Consider the following 17,289-nt stretch of genomic DNA (forward strand, 5'->3'; position numbering starts at 1 on the left):
TCTTCTTACATTACGAAAGGATCCCTTTAGAACGATAAAAATATCAAGGGAGGAAGAACTGATGCATTACTTACATAACAGTCAAAAAACATATCTGTTACTTTATGAAACAACACAATTTAGTAAGGAAAATACGAAATAAATTATCGAAACACAAAGACACAATTGGAAAGTCAAGTGAAATGTTCCCACTGGTGATAATGTTATCTAATTTCGGTGAAACAATTAGTTGTGATGTAACACGGCTGGGAGATGACGAATTCTAAAGAAATGAGGTAATAAGATGTAACAACGACGCATTAGATGGTATAGACAAAATCCGTGAGAAGCTAGAAGCGTTTTGTCTATCACATTACTGTACCAGTGGCGAAGGCTGGTTCTTTTTTGAGGAAAAACCTGGATATTTAATAGCTAGGGATTAGAAATGTAGGATATTTGAAATGGAAGTAAACCCTATAGGAAAAAAGCAGTTACAACCTTGCCCTGCTGCTAGGCACGCCTTTTTAATTTCTACTCACTGTTTGCTTTTTATTTCGATACAATAAGTGGAAAATCCTGAATCCTTCCCTTATCGATAAAATTCGTAAAGGATTATTCAGAATAGTTTAAACTTTAGATTCAGATAAGAAGAAGAAGAAGCCAATTCTGCATCGTGGTTTAAACAGAGCTAGTTTATGGTTACCACAAACGTAATTGCAAATCTAGATTGTAGAGTATTAATTTACTTAAACTAATACTATTAATTAATACGAGTATAAACCGAATATTACGAATGCAATGGGTAAAGTAATAGAGCTAATCCTTGATCAAACAGAACGGGGAAAAAATCAAGTGCTAGAACCGAACAAATAAGATTTGGCTAATGACTTCATTGTTTGTTGACTGTACGTGATAAGATTACGAAATGAAGTAATTTGCTATTTAAGCTCAAGACTTTTCAAGCAGGAGTGAGATTTTTGTACGACTGTCAATAGAAATAAATCAATACGAAAAAAAGTTAAGAAAAGACTTTAAGAGAAAAGCAGAAGAACAGGGAAAACCATTTTATGGCAAAACAACTTTGCCGGGACAGCTAGTAAAAATATAAAAATAAAGCAATTGAATAGGCTTGATAAGTTACTATTAATAATACCTGGGTTATTTATTTATGAAGTCATTATTACCTACCAACAGACGTCACGGCATACTAAAACGTTTATTATTAAAACATCGAATGACGCAATTGGCTTTCACCAACCCTAGCTCGAGGACTCTAAGGCCGGTATAAATAGTCAGTACTCAAGATGCATCTCAGTCTCAAGTCAGTCTCAAGTCAGTCACGGTTCAGGCTCTGTGATTGGTTGGCTGTCCAAATTTGGACCAATCATAGAGCCGAACCGCGTCTTGAGACCGTATCGCATCTTAAGCACTGACTATTTATACGGGCCTTAAAGTAAAAGTGCAAAGTAAATATTTATTTGTAAGCACTAATCAATAAGTGAAGATATAGGATTGGTTGGATGAAATGTTAATGGTTTTAAGAGATGATGAAAATGAATAAAAAATAGTATCTAAAATTCTGGAATACTAGTCACATATACTATTCAATCAAAGGTTCTTTCAATCTTTTACATATTTAGATGACATACTTGCCACAATTTTAGTTGCCAATTTTGTAAATCACCCAGGTCTGTCTCCACGTTGGGCCATGAACCACGATAGATAACCACGATTGCCATCTAGATTTTTCTTGGATAGTAGATAAATTTTGTAATCGCTAATATTATATTTCTCATTGCCCCGGGACAACATAAGAGAGGCCATAAAAAACTAGACAGCCCAGAACTCTACATTCAATCAGAGCCGGGTTTATATTTTTTATGAGTATTATAGGCCACTTTAATTTCGCTGCCTTTAACTTTAGGTCGCTGCCGCCCGTTGGCCATGGCCTATACCAGCGGTCCGCATCCCTGGGGTCGCGAAAGATATTTATGGGGTCGCCAAAAGTCAACAAGGTTCCGTAATTATCGAATTTTATAAGGTACTTTATGCATAAAATATTACCTCTCTTTACATACATAATGTCCATAAGGGCGGGAAGACCTTTAGAGAGAAAAGTATTTGTAGCGATCGAGCTCTGTTTGAAAAAAAATTTAAACTTAGTGTTTTTTTTGCTGGGGTCGCTGATAACTCTTTTTTTTAATTTTGGGGTCGCAATATCAAAAAGGTTGCAGACCGCTGGCCTATACTGCCTATACATCAATCCAGGGCTGCATTCAATATGCTTTTTACCAAGTCGACAACCCTAACACCATGTCATGTCCATCAATGCTACGTGTTGCGAATGGCAACACTCGAAAATGTCCTTGCGCAGGAGTCGAAAGCTAATGTTTAGGATTATTTTGCAAGAAGCCTCGTAACATGTGATGTATGGCACATAATTAATGTTGCCCGATACTTTTAATACCTTACACGTACTAACCCTTTTCTATGTACTTTTAAGGTGCGAGACATTGATCAATTAACAAATGGAGTATTCAATCAAGAAAAATGTGGGGTGGGATATTGGAATTTATGAAGAGTGGTTTTAGTGTCTTTTTTTTTGAGAAAAATTAAAGGTTGTAGCACTTCAATAATGACCTATCGTTGCTGATTTGAAAGTTCTCTTTATCTCTTTGGCTATCCTGAGGGATTGCCTGACATATAAAATAGATTCAACTATTCTACTAGAAAAATACACCATACTCCAAAGTAGCCATCCACCATAAAAAAAAATCTACAGAAAGAATTGAATAAACAAAGCTATAAATTGACAGTGAAAATCAGTAAAAGCCGCAGAAGTGGAATACAAAATACCTTTTGGCACAAAACCTGTTATACTCGTAGACATCAGACAGCCCTATTGGAGTCAACAAACCTTCGGGTTTTTAACCGGATCATGTTAAAGATCACGTGCCTACGATACATTAATGTAAGGGAAGAACAGTATGATTATCAAACAGCAGTCTCTATGATATAGGTAGTCATTGGAGTACACCCACGGGAAGACTCTACTTTTTCAGGATAAAAAGTAGCCTACTTGATAACTTATAATTTGTCACAGGAGATTCAACGATGAAAGATTTAGAATAAATAAGCCGGTTTATTCCAAAGCCTAAGCTACCATAACAATTTAATTAAATTCGTCTTGTATTTTTTGCGTCAAGAAGTAACAAACATACACAATCACAAACTTTTACCTTTAGTATATTTACGTTAATATGTTGTGTTCATGATAGAGTATTAACTGAGTCATATGTTTAACTTGCTTACACCGTAATGCTACAAATTAGTATACTGGCTACTGCTAGATCAAATTGTCTTTAATTACATGAATGTGCGCGTGCGCCCGATTTAGGCAGTCTCTACTCTCCATTGAAGGTGGTCTACTGTATCTTATGTACATTGTGATTTGTGGTCGTCTGACGTAGCAAAAGCAAACGAGACAGATAGTTGTAATTTCTCACGGAGAATATCTTTATTCGCGATAAATTACAATATCAAAAGAAATCATCGCCAACATTAATATTGTAGTCTATTCATTTTTATACGTTGCGCAACCGAAAAAAGTTGAACTTAAGTAAATTAATACAATATTATGCAAGACTTTAGGAGTCAGCATATTTTATATTATTTTAATTGATTCAAAGACTTTTGATTTTAATAGCTAGTTAATTTTAATAGATAGTTAATACCTGTTTGATTACTTTCTTATCTCGGAGAAAATTCATTTAAGTTGTAAATGCTTGTTAAATCTTATTAAACTTGTTTATGTTTTGTTGAACATAAAATTTTAATCCGGGATGACAACTTGCCTAAAAGACCTATGAACTGCATATCTTCAATGTTATATATGTCGGATCAGGTGAATTTGATGGTCCTGAATCGTTGGCCGACATTGCTTATGGGCGATGGAACGAGCAGCAAGGAGAGAATTTATCACGAAGAACTGATTTAAGCGTTTATTAGGAAAATTAATAACAAAAATCAGAATATCACTCTTCTCTATATTGGAATCACTCACTATAATAATTAATCACTTTTTAAGTACACTAGGTAGAGTCACTGATTATAACGAAACGTTAGACAGTTTCTAGACTGGTGTTCCGCACAACGACTGGTAGAGAAGTGGTTGCTCGTCGTCAGACGCCAAGCTCGTCCCCTTCCACCACCCCACCACGTCGATTGCACGAACTTCAGACTAGACTCCGTCGAAACGCCATATTGTGACGTTTGCGTTTCGTCAAATAACTTCCGTACTATTGACTTATCCGACACGGCCATCCTGCGAGTCACACGTCTCTGTGTGATATCCTGTAACAAATTTTATGACACAGTATCATGTTGTTCGGTCATTCCTGACCTCTATTAAAGAAAAAGAAAATCATTTTTTCTCTTTGAATCTTTAATTCAAACAAAAATAATTTAATACTACTCAGTACTCACTAATTAATTAAAATCACTTATAACAGTCACTGAAAATAATCACTAAGTCTTAAAGTAATTTTAATATCCACTTACATAATCATTACAGAGTATCAACTGACAATTTTGCTATCACTTATGATGAAAATAATCATTCCAGTTGTCTCAAAAGACTCGCAAAGAAAATAATGTACGCTACACAATCAAGTCTTACAATAATTGATATCTCTCAACACATAGCACTGTGGTCTGCGACCACATCTCATATTACCCTAAGCCTAGGGCTCCCTGGTTTCCAATGAAACCCGACCTCCACCAGAGTTGACTGCTTACCGCGTGCTCACGGACAACTCAAAGTTGACACCGATTTCTATCGAGCTACGGCTACACGACAACCTCTGGTACAGTCAAATCAATTTGTAAACTTAATTAGTATCCACGTCATCATTACTATTTAGTTCCTCAAAATCATCAGTTATACTCTGATTTTCGGGCATTCTGCGTAATCTATCATGAGCGTACTTATATTTTCGGTTCGAATTCAGTGCCTTTAATGTATAGCGATCTCCTTCCAAAACTTCTACCACTTCAAATGGGCCCTTAAACTTGGGGTCCAGTTTTGTTTGATTACGTTCTTCGTTCATAATAAGTACAAAGTCACCTACATTAAACTTTTTAATTTTTGCCTTATTTTTATCAAACCTACCTTTGTCATAGGACGCGGCTCTGTCAATATTTCGCACAGCATCTTCCCTCACAGTATTTAAATCAACTATGATCTCATCATCATCACCATATACCATCAGAGATAAAGGACGCGCTACCTTCCCAATTAATAGTTCTAGAGGGCTCGATCTTGTCGTTTTATTTATCGTGCAATTGATAGAAAGCTGAACTTCACCAAGAGAATCCTGCCATGACCGATTTTTAGTCTCTACCGTTGTTAACATCGATTTTAATACAGACATTACGCGCTCTACCTGTCCGTTTGCACGAGATGAACCAGTTGCTATCAAATGTAAATTAATGTTACTCGAGTCACAAAATTCTTTAAATTCTTTGCTCGCAAAGCATCGGCCTTGGTCTGCTATTATTCGCGTAGGAGTTCCAAATAATGCAACACTATCTTTTACGGCCCTAATACTACTCTTCGAATCAATATTTGTAGCATGAAACAATAAAACGTATTTTGTGAAGGCATCAATTAATACGAAAACATATTCTTTTGAGTCATTTCTTCCGCTCAGCTTACCAGTTGCGTCTATATGTACTGTGTGCCAAGGCGAGGACACTTTCGGTATTGGATGTAACTCCGCTTGGACCTTACCGGAATGTGATTTAGAGACTTTACAGGTAATACAGTTATCTATGAACTTTTTAACGTAACGCGACATACCTTCAAACCAATAAAAATCATAAAGTTTTTCTAATGTCTTGTCATAGCCGAGATGAACTAGAGATTCATGTACGTTACTAACTACCGACCATCGCAATGCCCTGGGCAATATAGGCAAACATTTAGTGCGTCCGTTACGTTGAATTTTTCGGTTAAGTATACCCTTACGTATTTCGTATGATTTAGCAATATCAATATCTAGCTGTCCGTTATTTAAGTCAGACAAAAGTTTTGATATTTCAGTATCACGTTTTTGTTCAGCTAGTAACCAATCTCCTGTCAATTCGGTTAAATTTACAATTTTATGAGGGACTTCATTCGACTTATTATTATTTTCTGAAATATCAACTGGCGGAAGATGATTACGCGATAAAAAGTCGGCATGTGCCAAATCTTTACCTTTATTATAAACGATGTCAAAATCGAAACTTTGTAAATAGGCCCACCACCTATGGACTCGCGGTGTCAAATCAATTTTCTTACGAGATGATTTTAATGAGTTACAATCAGTTATAACCGTAAATTTGTTTCCATGTAAATACTGTCGAAAATGTTTTATTGCATTTACAACAGCTAAAGTTTCGAGTTCGTAACTATGATACCGCGACTCCGCAGGGGAGGTTCTTTTACTGAAATATGCAACCACTCTACGTTTACCGTCTACAACGTTAAATAAAATTGCTCCATATCCGTCCGAGCTCGCGTCGGTGTGTAGCTCTATAGGATAACCGGGATCAAAAATCATTAAAACCGGCTCTTTCGTAAGAATAGAAATAACATTTTGTCTAATATCTTCATGTCGCTTTTGCCAATTAAATGTTACTTTATTACACGTCATTCTATAAAGAGGTCCCATAATACGAGAAAAATTTGGTACAAATTGTCTAAAATATGTAGCTAACCCAATAAATTGCCTCAACTGAGTTGCCGTAGTCGGCGGTGGCAGCTCGGATAGTGCTTCTACTTTTCTGCGATTAGGCCTAATCTCGCCCTCTCTAATTTCATATCCTAAAAATTCAAGTTCAGTTTTCATAAAGGAACACTTTTTCAAATTCAATGAGAACCCTGCTTTGGTTAAAACTTCTAAAACTAAATTAAGTCTTTCGATACCCTGGCTTACTGTCTCTGATATTATCAAAACATCGTCAACATAAATTATAACGAAGGTATTAGCTAATTCACCGAGGGCTTTTACAATAGATCGCTGAAAAACCGATATTGCATTTCTGAGTCCGAACGGCATAGCTAAATATTCGTACTGACCATCCGGCGTTACAAAAGCCGTACGCTGTATAGACTCCTCAGATTTAATTGGTATTAAATGAAAGCCTGACGCACAATCCAATTTACTGAAGAAACGCGCACCATTTAAACGTGATATTTGGTCAGAAATAAGCGGTAACGGATATCGGTCCGGAACGGTGTTGCTGTTAAGTTCTCGGTAGTCGATACACATTCTATCTGATCCGTCCCGTTTCTTAACTAAGAGTGCAGGACTCGCAAATGGTGAATCACTTGGCCGAATAATATTAGCTTTCAATAACTCACTAACCTTCTCACGCATTATCCTTCGTTCTTCTGCACTTAATCGGTACGGTCTTCGTTGCACAGTTTTATGGGGGTCTACTAAACGAATCACTAATTCACCCGTCGTAACTCGCGTTTGAGGCATACCGGTTATAAAATAACTAGCGTACTTATTTAGAACAGAGACTATTTCGAGTTTTTGTTCGATTGAAACATCGGTAATTATATCACTGAAATCGTTACGCGGGGACTGTTTACTATTATTGACACAAAGAACGTCCGATACATTATCATTATTTACGTGGGTACTTTTAAAAATTCTAAATTGAGTCGCTGTCATGCAGGCACTGAATCCGTGAACTAATATTTCTCGACCAATTATGATATCGCTACGTAAATAAAGGTCTGGCAAAACATGTAACAAAATTTCAATAAAATTATTTTCAATTTCTACAACACAAGATATCTGAATAGTACTTAATACAGCTGACTGGCTTATTCCTTTTAAAGTAATAATGTTTTGAATACGTTTACCACTAAACTTCGACGAAATACTTTCTTTAATTAAAGAACATTCTGATCCTGAGTCATAATGGAATGTGAAAAACTGACCTTGATGTTTTAGTGTTCCGGTTGGAGGGTCAACTACACATACGTCGACACGTCGTTCGCTGCTTTGCACTTCGGAGCCTCCTCCATCAGGGCAGCGTACTGAGATGTGTCCCGGTTTTCCACATTTGAAGCAGACGATCTTCGAGCTGGTAGACTGCGCCTGCTGGTTCGGTCTTGTAGCTTGCTGAGAAGTCTGTGCCTTCATATTTCCTTTACCATTCTTTAGTCTCAGTGAGCAGTTCACCAATTTATGTCCAATCTTGCCACAATGAAAACATTTAACGGCTGACGAACTTAATTTGACACGTTTTGTCTCGAACGTTTTCTGCTCTGGGGCGGAAGTATTTGACTTTCGTTTTAGGTAGGAGAACGCTTGGAGTTCCTGCTGCAATTTCTGTCGAGTATTTATGTCGGAAGTAAATGCCAATCTCTGTAATCTCGCGTCAAATTGTGAGATGTGTGCGAGCGTTGTCGACACAATTATTTGCTCTACGGTCGAATTTTTCCAGCGGTTGTAAAGTGACGTCATGACTCTACTTCCGTATGCCGCTAAGGTCTCATTTTCTTTAGGTTTGTCATTGCTGAGATTAATAAGAGTACCCGCGACAGTCTCTGTTATCATAAATCGTGCAGTAAACAAATCTTTGAACTCCGCCCATGTCATTCCTGGATAAGATACCTGAGAAAGCCACGTTGATGCTGATCCCTTGAGTGCCTTACTCAGAGTGACGATCAATTGGCCGCCTTCCATAGGAACGTCCGCAAAACACATATCTGAAGTAGAACACCACGGTTGAGCGTCTGCGTCAGACTTATCTGGATCGAACTCCGGCAGATTCATATGCTCTGTTGATCGTTGTGGCTGCTTGAGAGCCTCAATTAAGGCCTTCATATTCGAATTTTGCATTTCGAATAACGCCTTCCAATTATTTTCGTTTTCTTTATTACTTGCTTGCTCGGATCCCACTTCTGATGTCGGATCAGGTGAATTTGATGGTCCTGAATCGTTGGCCGACATTGCTTATGGGCGATGGAACGAGCAGCAAGGAGAGAATTTATCACTAAGAACTGATTTAAGCGTTTATTAGGAAAATTAATAACAAAAATCAGAATTTCACTCTTCTCTATATTGGAATCACTCACTATAATAATTAATCACTTTTTAAGTACACTAGGTAGAGTCACTGATTATAACGAAACGTTAGACAGTTTCTAGACTGGTGTTCCGCACAACGACTGGTAGAGAAGTGGTTGCTCGTCGTCAGACGCCAAGCTCGTCCCCTTCCACCACCCCACCACGTCGATTGCACGAACTTCAGACTAGACTCCGTCGAAACGCCATATTGTGACGTTTGCGTTTCGTCAAATAACTTCCGTACTATTGACTTATCCGACATATAGATCATGAAGAATCGATTTCACTACGTAATATTGACAAAACTCAAAATAGACAAATAGATGAAAATCATTTTATCTTTTCTTTCGTACCTAATTTATAATTTAAATATTAACATTAGGTACTTCCAAAATCTACCATAACTTATGTTAACATCTTCAGATCATCTTGTACGAGCAAAGTGCAATAGTGCGACGCATTCTTTGGTCGTTAACCTAACATAGAGCAGCGAAAGCAGTATATAAGATTGATTTAGGAGTTAAGACTGAAGTATTTAACCTTTTATAAACAATGATAAAGATATGACTAATCCTTTTTGCTGTCATGACCTGTCACCCCTCATTTTCCAAAATATCAGATACGGACATAATAAATTGTATAGTAAAAAAAGCATACATACCTAAAAGATATATTATGTTATCTTTTATTTATAATATTATGTTATATTAAATTTGAAAGTCAATTAGTCAACAGCTACGAATGATGTTGTGTTGCAAAAACATAAGTAACTGTCGTTTTATGAGAAAAATCTCTGTCAGTTCAGATTATCTAATACATTGCGAATTTTATATCCGTTTGCTAACATTAACACGCAAATAAGCCTACTCTACATACCCAGAAATTAACAATTTCAACGTTATGTTATACTTAACTACGTTAAACGTAACTGGGGAATATTATGCATATTTTAGTGTCTAGGCAGTAATAACAAAAAAACTGTATTGTAGAATAAAGTAACGTATGACGTCAGCAACCGATAAGGAACACACTGTCGGGAACGCCGAATAGCTTTGTCCACACTGTGCCTTTTCTTGGTCATCAAGGGCATGCGTCATAGCACTGTCAACAGCGTACGTGAGGCATGCCCGCGACGCATGCGCTCTGACCGTATCCAAATTTTTCGCTTAGTTATATTTTTTCCGGAATTTCTTATGAGCAAATAAGCCTCACATATTCCACCCAGTAAAACGTTCTCGTCGCACATATACAATAAGTTGACAGACACTGCAACTGAACAAAAATGACAATGTTGGCGTTGCGTTCGTTAACGCATTCAATTATTGAAAGCGCCAAACAAAAGTTGAATACAAAGAAGATGACGAAAATTGAAGACGAAAGCGCATAGTGTGGAGTGTGGACATAGCTAATGTGTGACACAATATGACTGACGAAACAAACACTGTCGCGAAACTCATCACCTAAAATAATTCCCCCTAAACCCTAATAAATATATACTTAACAGCATTTTACGTATCTCATTACTCAAAATCCATCATCGTTAAAACTTGAGAACGGCATAACCGATTTGGTTAATTTTAGTCTTGAAAAATTCGTGGAAGTCCAGGGAAGGTTTATATTAGGAGGAAAGTGATACGAGGTTCACCGGGTCATCTAGGAGGTAATAAAATAAATCTTACTGTTTATTTTTAGCTACGGCTCAACAACGAGCGCAATGGCGAACAACTGCAGTTTATTAACTTTTGCGAGACAGATTACTGTTAATTATAACGTCCATAAATAAACACAGGCCTTTGGGTTGGCCCTTTGTTTGTAAATATGTAGTAACAAAAAGGACCTTTCCCCTTAGTCACGTGACATTTTAAGTTTTATTGAAAATACTGAAGCATTCAAGAATTTAATAAGTAGTCTCTAGTAAAGTAAAAGTTTTGTATAGTCCATACTAATATTATAAATGCGAAAGTGTCTGTCTGTCTGTCTGTTACCTCTTCACGCCCAAACCGCTGAACCGATTTTGCTGAAATTTGGCATGGAGATACTTTGAGACCCGAAAAAGGACATAGGATACTTTTTGTCTCGGAAAAAATGTACGGTTCCCGCGCGATAAACTAATTTTGGCGCAACGGAGTTGCGGGCGCCACCTAGTATGTTATAAAAGTACTTCAATTACTTTAATTAAGTTTAGCAATATGGTCAAAATTAAGACACTATATATACTAACACAAGGGTTAGGTTATTAATAATTATTAACCTAAAAATATAGTGTTGAGAGCAACATTTAGTGTTACATAGAGTTGTGTAACTAACATCCGGCCCAGGCACGCAATTTGCCGCATCATTGCAGACGATGATAACCTAAGAATTAAGATGTGCTCGATGAACAGGCTTTCTGTGATACGCATTATGGACTAAGAGCCAGGGGCAGCAAGACTTTCGTTATTTTTTTTATATAATTTTTAAGAAAAAAAAACGACTTCAAACGGTATTTCCTTGATATGTCTTCTTTCCAACAGAAGAAGAATCATGAAAATTGGTTCATAATTCATATAAATAACGAAGTTACCCGCGATCGAACATAAAAAAAGCTTTTACGGTCGAACTGAGAAACTTCCTTCTTTTATGAAGTCGGAACTCGGAAGCTGAAAGTTTTTCTGTACCCCCTATACATAGACGTAAGAACGACCAGAGTCTATGGAGTTTGGGCTGCATTAGGTCTGCATTGAAGCCTAGTACTTTAAGGAGTGTCTGGCAGCTGGAACCAACCGTCAAAAATTTCCGGCAGTGGAAAATAAGATTCCAAGAGTTTTCCTTTAGTCGCTGGTCGTTCTTATCTCTATAGGAGATATGTACAAAAAAAATCAGCTTTTATAAAATGGCGAAGGTCTAGCTGCCCCTAGCTCTTACTCTATTATACGAATAGACATCGGATGTCGTCCACGTAGGACGTTCAAGTTTCAATTTCCTTCGACACATTTCCGTTATAAGACGAATAAAATCTTTATGGCCGTTTATGCATTCTGACTTCTGACGTAATTAAGTTACTAATTCACCATTATCCTTATCATCAAGGATGTTGTGTAGTATGGACACACTATTAATATATTATTGGAGCTATTACGAAATCAAGCCACAAGAGCTTTGGCTTAATTTTGGAATATTCCAGCTACAAAAAGAACTGCGTTTTACAGCTGCTATAGCCTTTTTCGGAATAGAATATTGGGTTAACTTTACTTCTCAGTAACGTGATTTTTAATTTATTTTCTAATAGTCTTCCGTACGAATGTAGGACAGTAATTTTGATGGCGTGTCTATTTTCCGGAAATAATAGGAAGCAACTAACATGGCTGCATCGTAGATCATAATATCTTTATATTTTATTAGCATATAACTTAAAATACTTATTAATTTCCTCATTGATACTAGTAAAAATAGTATTTTACTTTCATGCTATAAATTATATTGTTTCCCTCAATTTCGTTCCTTCAAAATACATATTAAGTATATAATTATTGTACATCTATAATTTATATTATATTGTATAATATACCTTCTTATGAGTTACACTTGTACCTCATTTGTTAAAATAGGACCAATCACTAAAGTCAAAAAGTCTAAACTTTTGGTCCTATTTTAACAAATGAGGTGTTAAGGGCTAAGGCATACGGGGGCACATACACACATAGATTTCCAAAATCATAGCCCTTCTTTTGGTTTCTCGGTAGTCGAGTAAAAATTGACACATCTCAATAAAAGATGCGGTAGCGACTATAACGTCAAGCGTGCAAAATGAAGTGTAAAATCGTAACGGAGCTCTTCGGTTCGCCGCACCGAAGTCCGCCGTAAAAATTGTAATGAACTTTGCGAATCATTAATTACACAGCTATTTCTATTTGCAACTGTTTCCTTTTGTTTGAATTTTCTTTATTATTTATTTTTATTTTTCAATAAAACTCAGTTATTTTTCAATAAATACAGCTTTTTTCCCTTTTTGTTGCAGTACCCATAAATTCCCGCTACGAAAATGTGCATTTCGAAAGTTTGACTGACAATCTATACATAATATAGTGCAGTGTGTCTGTCCGTGGTATTGTCATTCGTAGCTCCTAAGCGGATACAACGATTTAGAACTGGATCTTTGAAAGTTGACATGATCCAGAGCATTTTGAAAAGAAATTATTCAGTAAGGGCTCGCTCACGGGTGAATCTTATTTGATGGTCTAACTCAGAGCTTCCCAAACTTATTTTGTCTACTGCCCACTTTAAGAACAAATAATATTTTAGCGCCCCCATTGTTTCAATTTAAAATGCATCCTGATGAAATAAATCACCCCTCAAGCCTGTACACAACGCCCCCCTTTTTTTCTGGGCCCCAAAACGCCCCCCTTCAGACCTTCAGCGCCCACAAGCGGGCGTTATCGCCCACTTTGGGAAAGGCTGGTCTAACTATAAGCAAATATTCGCTTCATTTTCTAAGAGCTTCGCGAAACCGCGACTTCGTAAACGCGGGTTGCTTGAAAATTTCGACTAAATACTATTTGTTAAATAAATTCATGAACTACTTATACGAACGTAGAGTAAACACTCTACATGTTCCGCTACGTTTATAAATATGTGACATACAGCTTAGCCACCGGATGGAACAGTTCTGAATCAAGTTTATAACCAATCAGTGAGTCATCATAGTCATCTCCGCCATTTTTTTTATCTGGCTAGACAGGCCTCTCTTTCGCCCCTTTCCGTTCCAAACCTGTTGGTGACTCAATGCCTTGATCAAATAAAACCAAAACCCAATGAGAATATGCTCGGTAGTTTCATTTACGTGAATCATGAACACGATTGTCCTCTTTCACGATTTTACTTATTCTTACTTTTACCTGCGTCAGAAAAACGGGTTACGTGTTTCAAGTGTTCAGAAACCTCTGGACGTGTCATCAGTTCGTTTTTCCCGTAGCACATGCTGCGCCTAGTCTAAAGGATTGATGTTTTTTTCAAAGTTGTAAATTATTTATAGCAGTAAGGCTGCGTTTCCATCATAGATGTGTTGCGAGGAATGTGTTTTTAAGATCCAATAACATCGCCGCGCTGAGCGATGTCATGGCAAGGTCATGTCAATGAAGCGATTCTATTGGTTCTCAAAACACATTCCTCGCAACACATCTCTGATGGAAACGCAGCCTTAGGCTGGATAAATAATAAATTACAAGCGTCCGCGAGAACGGGCGTATTGGTCGCTACTCGCTACACCGCAAGATCATAAGCAATTTAAGAAGCGGCGCGGTCGTGCTGTGGCCTGTGATTTACATACAACCCACGTTCGAGAGCCAATACACACGGCGCGTTGCGTTGCGTCGTCGCAACGCAAATATTTTGACGCATAGCCGGCCACACGGGCGCAGCGCCATCGCAGCGTTATTACGAAGCAGTCTTAAGTCTTAACGTCAACACCCCGTCCCGCGTCGCGGGCGTCGTGTGAACACCTTTGTTATTTGTATGTAAAACAACGCAACGGCAGCACTGCGTCGACGCAACGCTGACGCAACGCGCCGTGTGGACTGGCTCTTAAGGCGCTGTGGTTGTTGCAAGTACGTAAAATGGGTGTTTTAAAACACGTTTTTAGTAAAGGAAATGTCATTATTTAAGTATAAAATAAGTACCGTTTTAAAATTGAGAAAATTTCCTATACGCAAAGGTATATCAGTACACAATTTGAAAAATTCTGCTTGATAGAAAAAAATCTCAAAGATGACATTAGGCATGATGACTAATTTTTTTTCTTATCGGTAATTGAAAGACCCTTAAAAATAGAAAGAATGACTCTGATAGCTTAAAAATTCACCAAGATATGACAATTAAAATCTATACTAATATTATAAATGCGAAAGTATCTCTGTCTGTCTGTCTGTCTCGCTTTCACGCCAAAATTACCGAACAGATTGTAATGAAATTTTGTATACAGATAGTCTAAAGCCTGAGAAAGGACATAGGCTACTTTTTTACTGGAAAAAAGCGTTGTAAGGGGGTGAAAATGCGTAAATTTGTTCAAAAAAAGCAAGACAGACAGACAGACAGACAGAGATACTTTCGCATTTATAATATTAGTATAGATTAGAATATAAAACAAACATAGATTGAGATTGGACATTGGGCATTGCTGACTAATTACTGATAGAACAATAGCAATTCTGTCATCATCTTCTTCAAGCCTTTCAAATGATATGGAGAATTTGTAACACCAGATTTAAATGTTTAAGAAAGACACTCATTACATATAGCCTATTACTAGGCTATACGCAAATGAGTGTTTAATATCTAATTATTACTATAATTAATTAATTATAGTAATAATGTAGATGTTGTGAGAAAAACTTTAATACCTAAAATATATTTAAATAATTATACACTTTCCTTGCACTTATTCCACATTATTTTAATAGATTTATTAATAGACACCTCATGATGATTTTTTTCGAAACCGGTTGTGTATATACAACCGGTTTAGAAAAAAATCATCGTGAGGTGTATTTTTCGAAACCGTAAACCGTACTGTTTCATATAATATATAATAATTTTGTAATAAATCTATTAGAATAAAGCGGAATAAGTGCAAAAAAAGTGTATTTATTATTTATTATACATATTATATTGAACATGAATTTCCACCAAGAAGTGACAGTACATTCAATATCATACCTAAAATTCATAATTATAATTATATTATTTCATAAAAAGAATTATAGTTATAAGTGAAAAACTGTAGAATGTAGGCGACTTTATAAATTATTATTATGCACAGGCATCGGTAGGTTAAAAACTTAGCCCTTGAACAAAAATAAGTGTTTTCAGAATCACAATGTATAATATGAGACATTGTGATTCTGAAAACACTTATTTTTGTGCTTAGATTATAGGGCTAAAATACGCTTCATTAGCCTAATTTTTCAAAAAGTATTTTATAAACTGGAAGAAATAATAATATTGGTACTTACTTACAAAGTAATTTGATAGTTATGTTAGTTTCTCACTTATTCTGTTCACAAGTCCATAACAAGTTACAGACACAAATTATTACAAAAATGATAAGATTAAGTAATAATATATGTAGTAATATTATGTTTACTTTAAAAAGTAAAATACATTCGCCACAAAACGATTTCAAAAACAAATCAAAACAAACTGAATTTTTTAAATTTTGACAACAATACACAGGACATAAAAGTGACACATATTTTTTTTTTGGCTTTTGGCACTGACACCGGGGGTGTACTTTGCCACATACAAAGTATAGTCTGTCAAGAAAGTGAAGAAATTAAAAAGTGGCAACATCGTAGTGTCATTGGTAGAATACTTACTTCAACTTCCAGAAACGTGTTTTTTTGTGTTCCCTCCACAACTCCATCGAAAGTTTCAGTGAAAGGGCCCATTCACGAATCACGGCAGGACTGCACGGCAGTCCTGCATTGAATGGGCCTCACTGATTGGTTCACACTCGGTGTTGCCTGCCTGTTGCAATCAGTGAGGCCCATTCACTGCAGGACTGCCGTGAAGTCCTGCCGTGAATGGGCCCTTTAAAGCGTCTACCGCACTTTATTGAAATTACCATTGGTATCGTCGCACTTGAAGCACTACGCATGTGCGGCCGCAGCATAAGAAAAATATACCCTTTGGTGAAAACCGGTAAACTTTACCGGTCCTTTTGGCACCGGGTAAAGTACACCCCCGGTGTCAGTGCCAAAAGCAAAAAAAAGATGTTGTCACAGACTACCTACCTACTTAGGGATACTACGTACAGTGTTCCCAACTTAGGGGTTTTCCCCCCAGATTTAGGGGTTAAATAAGTGAGATGGGATTTTTTTAGGGGTCTAAAATTTTTAGGGGTATTTTCAGGGATTTTTATACTTTTTAATATTTTTAAATTGTTGATATTAATATTAATAATTTCTTGACCTAGCGACTTCTAGCGACATCTATTACGTAATTCTATGACCACTCTGTGGTGACTGGCGGCAATACTGATGGTCCGATTTACATTAAATCGTAATGATGTCACTTGTGCAACATTTAATCCAACAAATAAAATGTTGAATTTATTCAATAATAAGATGTACGACTTCAAAACATCTGAATCTTCAGATGAAGATGAAATATTTAACTAAAATTAGCCCAATCCGTTCAGCCG

At 36.7% G+C, this 17,289-nt stretch overlaps 1 protein-coding gene across 1 annotated transcript in view; it reads right to left on the reverse strand.

The window, feature by feature from the left end:
- Positions 1-16,121, reverse strand: part of LOC121731895 (ephexin-1) — a 108,592-nt gene extending 92,471 nt beyond the window's left edge. Inside the window, exon 1 of the mRNA XM_042121572.1 lies at positions 16,104-16,121. The gene's annotated coding sequence lies outside the window, so the exon portion shown is untranslated. The remainder of the gene's footprint in view (positions 1-16,103) is intronic.
- Between the last annotated feature and the right edge of the window lie 1,168 nt (positions 16,122-17,289).

The sequence above is a fragment of the Aricia agestis genome, chromosome 11 (assembly GCF_905147365.1).
Source record: "Aricia agestis chromosome 11, ilAriAges1.1, whole genome shotgun sequence".
Taxonomy (NCBI): Eukaryota; Metazoa; Arthropoda; class Insecta; order Lepidoptera; family Lycaenidae; genus Aricia; species Aricia agestis.